Raw genomic sequence first — 10036 nt, forward strand, 5'->3', positions numbered from 1 at the left:
ACTAAAGTAATGATCAATAACCTCGGGACGTACAGCACAGCGGTTTGAGATAGGTGGCGAGGCAGTGGAAGTGGTAAGCGAATATATCTACTTAGGAAAAGTTGTGACCCCGAATCCCAACCATGAGGCAGAGATAATTCGAAGGATAAGAATGGGGTGGAGTGCATTCGGCAGGCATTCTCAGATAGTTAATGGCAGCCTACCATTGTTCCTGAAGAAGAAAGTGTATGACAGCTACATCTTACTGGTACTAATCTACGGGGCAGAAACTTGCAGGCTCACTAAGAGGGTTGAACTTAAATTGAGGACGACTCAGCGCGCAATGGAACGGAAGATGATAGGTGTAACATTACAGAGTTTTAGCAGTCCGTATGCTCCGGCCGTTCCGTTCGTTACGTTGCTACCGGGTTTACCGGGACCCGACTGCGCATGCGCGCGCACGTACCGGGTTCTTTCCGTGTAGTTAGACGGAAAACGTGTTTTAGCACTACGTAGCGTCGTACCGTTCGTTCCGTGTGACTGCTGATTAGCCGAGTTGTTGCAAAAATCCACACGCTGAAAATACGTAAATAAACAACGCAGTTCCCCCTAAAGCATTGCAAATCTAAAATAAATCGCGCTCGGCCGGACGCATTGTGAGGCAGGGGCTGTGGCGGCGGCGACGGCACCAGAGCGAGCGCAGGTGACGACATGGTCGCGCGCCGTTCACGTGGAGGAATGGCATTGGCCTTGCCCGATTGAAGCGCTAGACACATGTACGATTGGTACACGCGATTCGTATGCGACTGATCGTTACGACTGTCACCACGACTAGTCGTACGCGTGAATTTGAGACACATGGCCCGATGCGGGTGTGCGATGCCTCGTCGGCGCCGCTCCGCCCACTGTTTTTGCTCCATGGTCAACTACGACCATTGGCGGATCCAGAGGGGGGTCCCGATGTCCTGACCCCCCCCCCCCCCCCCCCCTCAACTTGGGAATTTGTACCCCCTAGAAGATGACCCCTCAGGTCGTAGAAAAAGTCTGGTACGTCACTGAGCTGCTTCCACACTTGTAAACCGGAAGGGCTCTCTCCATGATCTGCTATCCCAGTTCTCTGACCTGTTTGACGGGAATTTGGGTCTTGCAAAGGGCTTCGTGCATAAAGTCAAGATACGCAAGGATGTTGCTCCTGTAAGCTCTAAACTACGACGCTTGCCGTTTGCGGTGAAGGAATCTGTGGAAGCTGAACTGAATCGGCTAGAAAAGGCAGATGTGATTGAGAAAATTGACAGTTCCCCTTGGGTCTCCCCAATAGTTGTAACGAAGAAAAAGAACGGGAAAATTAGGATATGTGTAGACCTGCGGGAACCTAACAAAGCAATCATTGTGGACTCCTTTCCCCTGCCCCACACTGAAGAGTTGCTACACAAGCTGCATGGTGCAAAGTTCTTTTCGAGACTGGATTTGGCCTCGGCCTATCACCAATTGACTCTTAGCCCAGACAGCAGGGACCTGACTGCTTTCATCACAGAGCATGGGCTGTACAGGTACAAGCATGTCTGTTTTGGACTCGCTTCGGCACCAGCTGCTTTCCAGAGAATGATGACTACAATCTTACAAGGCTGCAGAAATACTCTCTGCCACGTGTGGTGACTCGGTGGGCGGCGGATACAACATAATGAATATTTTTTTAAATTTTTTGTATTTGTGGTTTGAAATATTTCAGTGAATAAAAAAGACTACTATCTTCATCCTCCTTTTTATCATCATTATCATCATCATCATCACTGGTAGAAGCTGACTCCCCCCTCAGAAATAACCTGGATCCGCCCCTGACTACGACGATCGCGAGCTGAATTTGTAGATTCCGCGCGTTTGTACGCAAGAAATGGATAAAGCAGGCAATCGTGAAGCGTTTTCTGCATCGGAAACAGTCCGCGCACACGCCGGTCGCGCCTGCCAGCTCGGCACACTCAGCGGCTCGAACCGGCGCAGACCACGGTAGCAACCGCTTGTCGCTGCTCTTCCGAATAAATCTGATCGCTAAAAAGAGGCTCCACCTGCGAGAAAGTAGGTGTTAGTGTGGTGAAAAATTGTGCTAGGGATTGTTCTCAGGGCTTATTTTAAAAGCGGCGATCAGATATCTGCCGCGATGCAAGCCTATGCTGACCGGCCGTGGATGCCGCGGCGCGCGGTGCGCCGAGCGGCCGAGAGATGGCGATACCTGCGCGGAATCATCGAAACAGGCTACGCAGATGTCTCGGTCACCGATCGCTCACACGGCAGTTGTAGCTCAAATAAAGTTTAACATGAGAGAAAGGGGATGATAGTGTGGTGAAAAGTTGTGTTACGGATTGTCATTCGCAGTTGCACAGATAGCGGCAATCAAATATTCGCCAGGACGCTAAGCCTAAAGTTCCCAACACCCGAGCCACCCAAAGCAACGCAAGCCGGTTGCGGGCTCCGGATACGGTAGTAACATGGAAGCAGAGCGCCGGGAGAGACACCGGCCGCGTACGGAACAAATGGCGCATGCGCAGTCGGGTCCCGGTAAACCCGGTAGCAACGTAACGAACGGAACGGCTGGAGCATACGGACTGCTAAAACTCTCTATTAAGGGACAAGAAGAGAGCGGAGTGGGTCAGGGAACGAACGCGTGTTAAGGACATACTAGTAGAAAAGAAGAAATGGACGTGGGCAGGGCATGTAATGCGAAGGCAAGATAACCGTTGGTCATTAAGGGTAACAGAGTGGATCCCTAGAGAAGGCAAGCGTGGCAGGGGCAGCAGAAAGTTAGATGGGCAGATGAGATCAAGACGTTTGCGGGGATAAATTGGTCGCAGTTAGCACAGGACCGGGGTAATTGGAGATTAATGGGAGAGGCTTTTGCCCTGCAGTAGGCGTAGATAGGCTGGTGATGATGATGAAATGTTCCTTGTTGTCGCGGCGGGCTGTCGCTTGGACTCGGCTTCTCTGGCGGCAGATTCTGGGTCCTGACGCATGCGCTGTGCGTCTTGGGCGACAACAGCTGGGTCCTGTCCAGCCTGACGCATGAGCTAGCCCTAGAATGACGTCAACACCCGTCCCCTTCCCCTTTCAAGAGCAGCGGCAAGCCTAATCTTTACCAGGACACAAAGAGGGGGGTAGGGCATTGTTCATCGGCGCGTTATCATCAATCATGCGGTTTAGATGATTGTTTTGTGGTTTATTACACGAATACTGAGCTTTATACTACACGCCTGATTAGCCTGACGCACGTGCTCGGCGTCGTGGGCGAGAACTGCTAGGTCCTGGCTGGGTTTTTTGATTGATTGAGGGGTTTAACGCGCCGACGCAACGCAGGCGATGAGGCGCGCAGTAGTGGAGGGCTCCGGATTAATTTTGACCACCTGGGGATCTTTATCGTGCGCCGAAATCTCGTACACACGGGCGTATTTGCTTTTCGCCTCCATCAGAAAAGCGGCCGCCGCAGCCGGGAATCGAACCCGCGACCTCGTGCTCAGCAGCGCAACGCCTTAGCCACTGAGGGCTGGGTTTTTTGTTTACGACACGAAATTTTCCGACCAACGAGAGGCTAAACGCTTCGCTGTAAAAAGCTCGTGGAGCGTGGAGCGTGGCCCGTGCCATGCCTATGCACGCGGCGCATGAACACCGACCGTGCTCTGCCCTCCTGGTTCGGCAGTTTTACCAGACAGGGAAGCGGCGCAGCGAGCCTCTGACTCAGGCTTCGTGTTGTCTGATCAGCGGTAGCGTATAATTATTTATCGTTTGGACAGGCGTCTTTGACGTGTGCGTGGTACGACGTGAAGGCACCGGGTCACAGGAGACGTGTGGGCTGGCATAACCGCGTCTGAGATGGCCACCGTGAAGGTAAGCGGCTTCGAGATACATGTTCGCGCCGAGCAAATAAGCCTCGACCAGTGTCGAAAACCTCCCTGGCGCGATGAAAAGGCGCAGTGTTACGGCATGAGCTTTCACTCTGCTTCCGGACCTGACCCTACACTGCAGGCTTGAATCGGCGCTCCCGAACATGCACACAACGTCTGCGCCACAAATAGAACCAGTTGAAAAGCGTATGGTGTTTGACAGTGAATACTGAATTGTGATAATGTTATTTAAGGTAGTGTCTATTATCCCGGCAACCGGGAGAATTACCGTCAGAAATTTCTCACGACAGTCGCTTCTTATTGGCTAAGCACGCTACGCGGAGATTCAATCTGATAAATATCCCCCTAAAAAGCTGTGTTTGTAGCTGCCCCTGTAGTGCTGTGGTATAGTGTTGGGTTCTAAACGAGGCGTCGCAGGTTCGAGTCAGACGTTGGGATGTGTTTTTTTTTTTTTTTAGCTTTCGGAATTTTTTGGTCATCGTGATTTTGTTAGTGCTTTTTTTACTCTGGTTTTCACTATATCAAGATATCGACGTACAGGACTTCTAGAATTGATTGAATTACGTTTAATACAGGTTGTGTTCTGTGTCGTTACGTTGGGTTAGATTAGGTTTGTTGCACTGTGGCAGGATTTGGGTAGGTTATGATGCGTTCGGTTAGGTTATGTTAGGTGTGGTCAGGTTATGTTACGTTAGGTTGCGTTGGGACGTAATATTATTCAGCAAATTTTCGGCCAGCCAGCTTTTATGGAAACTGCCGTGAGAATTTCCCGGAGGTAATTCTCACGGCTGGTCGCGGGTTCGATTCCCGGCCGCGGCGGCCGCTTTTCTGATGGAGGCGAAAAGGAAAAACGCCCGTGTGTACGAGATTTCGCCGTACGATAAAGATCCCCAGGTGGTCAAAATTAATCCGGAGCCCTCCACTACGGCGCGCCTCATCGCCTGCGTTGCGTCGGCGCGTTGAACCCCACAATCAAATCAATCAATTCTCACGGCTGCCGTGAGATTAGACGCAGCCGTTATTTAACGTGAATGAAGAGCTGTGTGCTCTTGGCCTAATTTCGGTCATGGTGCAAGGCATCCACACGGCGGTGTTTCTGCGGCGTGCAAGTATTGAAAGTGCAACTGCGCGACAGACGGCAAAATTAGCCAATGCACGTGCGAGAGCGGTGTCAAAACGCATCGCCGCGCCGTTTGACGGTGCACTTTTGGGGTGGAGACACCGCAGTGCGCGTTCTTCCGTTTGCCTCGAACAAACTGATGACAGCGGCATTTGCCACTAGGGTCGTTTTCTTTGATCACAACCTATGGTCCCCATATATAGCAGCAATATACAGGAACTTAATCACAACCGTCACGCCCACAGTTCGGCAGGGCACGGTGATAGTGACGCTTCTGTGGCTTGCTTTACACTGATAGACGGGTAACACATGCCGCGAGATTTTTTTGCTGATTTTTTAGTATTCTGTTTATCGCTGCTGGGACGTTGCCTCTTATTTTCTATATACTGCACAGGACACTTCGTCATTTTCGTGCTCGTTATACGCGAGCAGATTGCTCTGGAAGATTGTGTTCAAGCATTTATTCTCGTCGTTCTGCTTCCAAGAGAGCTTTTTCTTTTTTTTGTCAGCAGGGCAGGCAGCCGTTTGTTAAAGCGCTGAACGAAAAACAAATGCTAGCGAAAAACCTGGTGACGTCGTGAATAAAGAAAGTGACTCCTTGTGCCAAACACCACACTTAATCGTCCTATCCGCTGCAAGCGAGGAAACAGTCTTGGTAGCAGGCATGAAAGTGCACACACTGTGAGGTCTCGACACCATAAGTGCAACGTCAAATGGCGCGCAGATGCGTTTTGCAAGCGCTCGATGCCCCGGCTTATTTTTTCACCTGTTGTATACCTTGGACCTTGACTCGCATCACCAAACTATGCAAAGGCTCAATCTAAAACACCGGTACGCTACAGTACCTTGGATGGGTTTCAATTCTGCTTCTCTTTTTCAGCTCCCAAGTGTTGATAACGTCACGCTGATGGAGCTGATCAGCCGTGGGTCCTTCGGGTGAGTGTGGCAGAAAGCAAAGGCTACGTGCTTAAAGGCCAACTGCACTCAAATTTTCGAGAACGTAAAAATAACGTCGCCAAATAGTACATATAAAAAGGGTGCGAAATGCAAAATACTGCGCTTCAAACATCAACGCGCGCGACACAAACGTCTCGTGACATTGGCGTTTTCGGAACCGAAACTGAATAGAAAAGGCGGCCATTACCGGCGACCGGATGTGACGTACGTGGCGGAACGGAAGCGGCCGCGCCAGGACCGGCGGCTGCTGAGAGCCTCCTTGAAATGCGCTTGGTAGCGCCGCGTTTCGCTCTGTTATTTCCACCGAAGAACTTCCACTAACGTATGCCCATGATAATGGAGTTAGGCGCTATTCCGGCATCCCGTTGATATGAGTCGAGATGAAGTAGACCGCCCGACAGTAATTTTTTACATCATATTCACTGCCGGAGTAGCAGTTTTTGGCATTGCAAGTAAAAGAGCGGACCCTGATTTACAAAGCTACTTGCCCGTACGATTTCGAAAAGCAGCTTCCGTTATAGCCGACGTCTCGGCTATCACGTCGCTCTCTTTGAAGGGAACAAACCGCACGCGGGCGGCGATCGATCACTATTTCTACTATATATACATTAAGTACAAACAGTTTCGTGAATATCGGCCCAGTATTTTTCGCCGTGCTGCACAACGAAAATCTGGTCTGAAACTATAAGCTACTTCCACAGTCAAATGATGCACTAAAACACAAAAACATTTCCTATCTACCACTGTTTTCTACTTTAACCACAGAGACAGGTGCTGGTGAAAACATTTTACTTTCAAATAAACTAAATCTAACGCTTCACTTGGGAATTGAACAAAAATCTAGTCTATTATTTAGGAGAGGAGCAGTTTCGTTAGTTTTCGCACTTCGCAAAGACGACGGCCGATATTTGTGCGGATGTATTTGTTACTACCAGAAAGGCTGATATTAATTGCTTCACTTAGCGAGTGAGGCAAAAGTCGCACAATTGTTTATAGCCGCGTGCACAACTCTATTTAGGTCGTCAAACTTTTGGAAAGGTCTAAAGGATGGAGGTGGCGTTGGGCCAGCCCAAATATGGCCAATATCGGACGCGAAAGTGCAAGTGGTCAAGAACTTATAAAATATCTTTTGTTTTTCTGAGGTATAAATGCAATAGGAATGACAAATGTAAGGCAAGTGCTCGTTTCGAGCTTTTTTTTTTTTAGTAAAAATAATATTGTCAAGTCAAAAGAGTTTTTCTGACACCAAGACGTTCGCAAGCGCGTGAAAGTTTGAAGCCTTCTAATCTCTTTTTTTTTTCATTGAAAAAAATGGCGGATATTACTGCCTACGCGTTTAGTTTAAACATGTGATGGCGACGGCGGTACTGCGCGTTGGTATAGCAGAGAAACCCCGGGCGAACGCATCCCTGCGCCCGACGGAACGCCCGGCGAGTCGCCGGAGAAGCGCGATCTTCGCGGGACAGGTTCCCCAACCTCCGTCACAGGCCTCTGGGAACTTGTTTCGGCGACTCTCCGCCAGGTGCAAACGTCGTCTGCTCGGAGGTACTTTGAACGGCGGTACCTAGCGCTCTCTGTGATTACGAAGCTAGGGATTTCGCCATGGTGATTTTAAGAGCATAGACTACTTATTTCGACAAAGAAAAAATTTGAGTGCAGTTGGCCTTTAAGATCGGATTTGAAAAGTGCTAACACCAAATCCGCATCTTTCAGTACTTTTTGTACTGATGAGCCCAAATGACACATAAATTGAGAGGCCAATGTGCTGCCTATAGCGAAGTACAGCACCATTCATGGCATCAGTTTTGTCTGTGGAAGCCCAGAGAACAGGTGTGGGGGTCTTTCTGGCCAAGCGGATGTGACAGTGATGTCACTTTTATCTCCAAGTAAGCCGCCAGCCTTTTCGGTGGCTTCAAAAGCATCCAAGGCAATGTTTCACGTCCGCCTATACCTTCTTCCCCACTAGTTCAATAAAAGATTAGCTTTGCCGCATTCAAGTGCTGTGAAACTGGCCAGCGGGGTGGAACGGGACAAAAGACGCCGGGCTTGCGTCTGCTTGCTGCCCCTGGTTGCGGCCTGGTGATTTCTTCTGCTATACCCTGTCGGCTGCGCCAGTAAAGATCGTTTCCCCGAAGTCCGGTGTCGATCAGGAACCCAATCGACCAGGCTCCGGTTGATTTGGCAGGAGGCAGGCAGGGCGATGGTGTTGATGTTCTTGGAGACGGTGATCGAATTGACGAACTCGAGGCGTTGGGGTTGATTAGGTGAAACTACGAATTCATATACAGCTATTTACAGTACGAAAACTGGGTACATGAGTAATAAAGGAAAAACTGCAAATCTCAGCTAGACGCTAGCTCCGAGTGCGCAGAAATCACCCGAGCTTCTCAACTTCGTCTTACTCTTCCTATTCTCGGAGCGTACACAAACCGCGCGAGAAACCACGGCCGAGACTCTGTCTCGCCGCAAGATCCGTCTAGTTGCCCGGTACGGCGCTGCACCCTAAACCTCCGACGCGATCTTAACCTCGACTAGGTGGCTCAAAAATCCCAACCTAGCTTTAACGGTCGAGACGCCTTGTCCCGCCGGGAACTGCCAGCTCAGCGTTCAGACAAGAACCATTTCCAACGGCCAAGTTCGGCCTTATAAAACATCGAGATCACCCTCTCTCGGGAACGCCCATGTAGCGTTCGTACCCGCGTATGGGAGTGCCCAAATTCACGTAGAGAGCTGTCACTCAGCACGTCACGAAATATTCAATGAGGCGCCGCTATCTCGGGTCAACGGACCGCCCGCGGGCCAGCACGCGCGTACGACCCCGAGGGATGAGCGCGAAAGACGCTGGCGCAGTGCACTGCGCCGGTGGGGGCGCTTTAACAATAGTTTCTTGCACGGCGCGCGCTCATCCCGACGCCGGTAATCCCTCCACCTCCGCTCGTCTAGCAGACGTTCCCGGAATCCGGCGGCGCTGTCTGCTTTCTCAATGGGGGATCATCCTTGTGGTATGCGGTGGGCCAGACAATCCGTCTCCCGTGCACGCCGTGACGAATTGGCGGCGGTTGCAGCGCAGTGTTGGCAGTGCTACGTCGCTAGACATAGCGGCGGGTTCCCACGCGCAGCCCGGGCGCCCGGCCGCTAATCTGATGAGTGGACCTTACACCGCTCATTCTGGGCCAGAGCGCAATCATGAAAACAGACCGGTTTTGCACTAGAGACTTTGCATGACCACTGGACAATTTTTTTCTGAGGTGTGCAGCTGTGATCTTTGCAAGACAACAGTTTTTCGGCGCCCCGTTGTCGACGACGCTGCTAACTCTACGGTTCGAGTGGCGTTGTACGCGCATCATCGCGTCCACGCCATATTGTCTAGGAACAAAATTCAGTGACCCTACCACGCATTTGAACCGTTTGTCTAAAGTCAGATGGAACGAATTGGGCATGACCGGTTCGATAAAATCGCCGGGGAAACACCCGCTTGCATTGACCCGACAAGTTGACAGCCTGATTCGCCGCTGGGTCGCCGCCACTCGGACACACCCCCGTTCGCGTCTTCGCTCTAGCGGGTCACGCTCTTCGTGCGCTTCGAGTAATGCGGTTCAAAATGCATGTGTTTGGGTTGGGACCAGAAGAAATTTCGAATAAAGCGATATTTCGAGTAAAGCAATTTCGTTATAACGCGGGATTACTGTATGCTATACTCGGGAACCAGTTAACAACGGCAAGAGCTCATGTACGGTATCACTCTGCCTAAGCGGCGGACACAGACGTCAACGGGCGCGCGCGTTTTGAAAGGAGATTGCTATGAATGCGTGATATAGTCTGCCTTTTCTCACGTAGTTGGTTTCAGGGCTCTTCGATGTAGGCAGTTGCGAAACTCCGCCTCAAAAAATGGCCCGCACCTAGACCCCCCCTGCTTTGGATCGTGCGTACCGTGGCGTCACTGCGGCCGCAGCATGCACTATCCAAAAAGGAATTTTTTATTCAAACTGACAATTTAACGTTACATTTTATGTTAAAGGGCATAATTCTTTATTTTTGTGCTTTCGTAAGTTCTTAATTGCTATCTTAACGGCGGCTTTTAGGTTGCGAT

Source organism: Haemaphysalis longicornis, unplaced genomic scaffold (assembly GCF_048455015.1).
Source record: "Haemaphysalis longicornis isolate Haplotype H1 unplaced genomic scaffold, Haemaphysalis longicornis Haplotype H1 scaffold_1, whole genome shotgun sequence".
Taxonomy (NCBI): Eukaryota; Metazoa; Arthropoda; class Arachnida; order Ixodida; family Ixodidae; genus Haemaphysalis; species Haemaphysalis longicornis.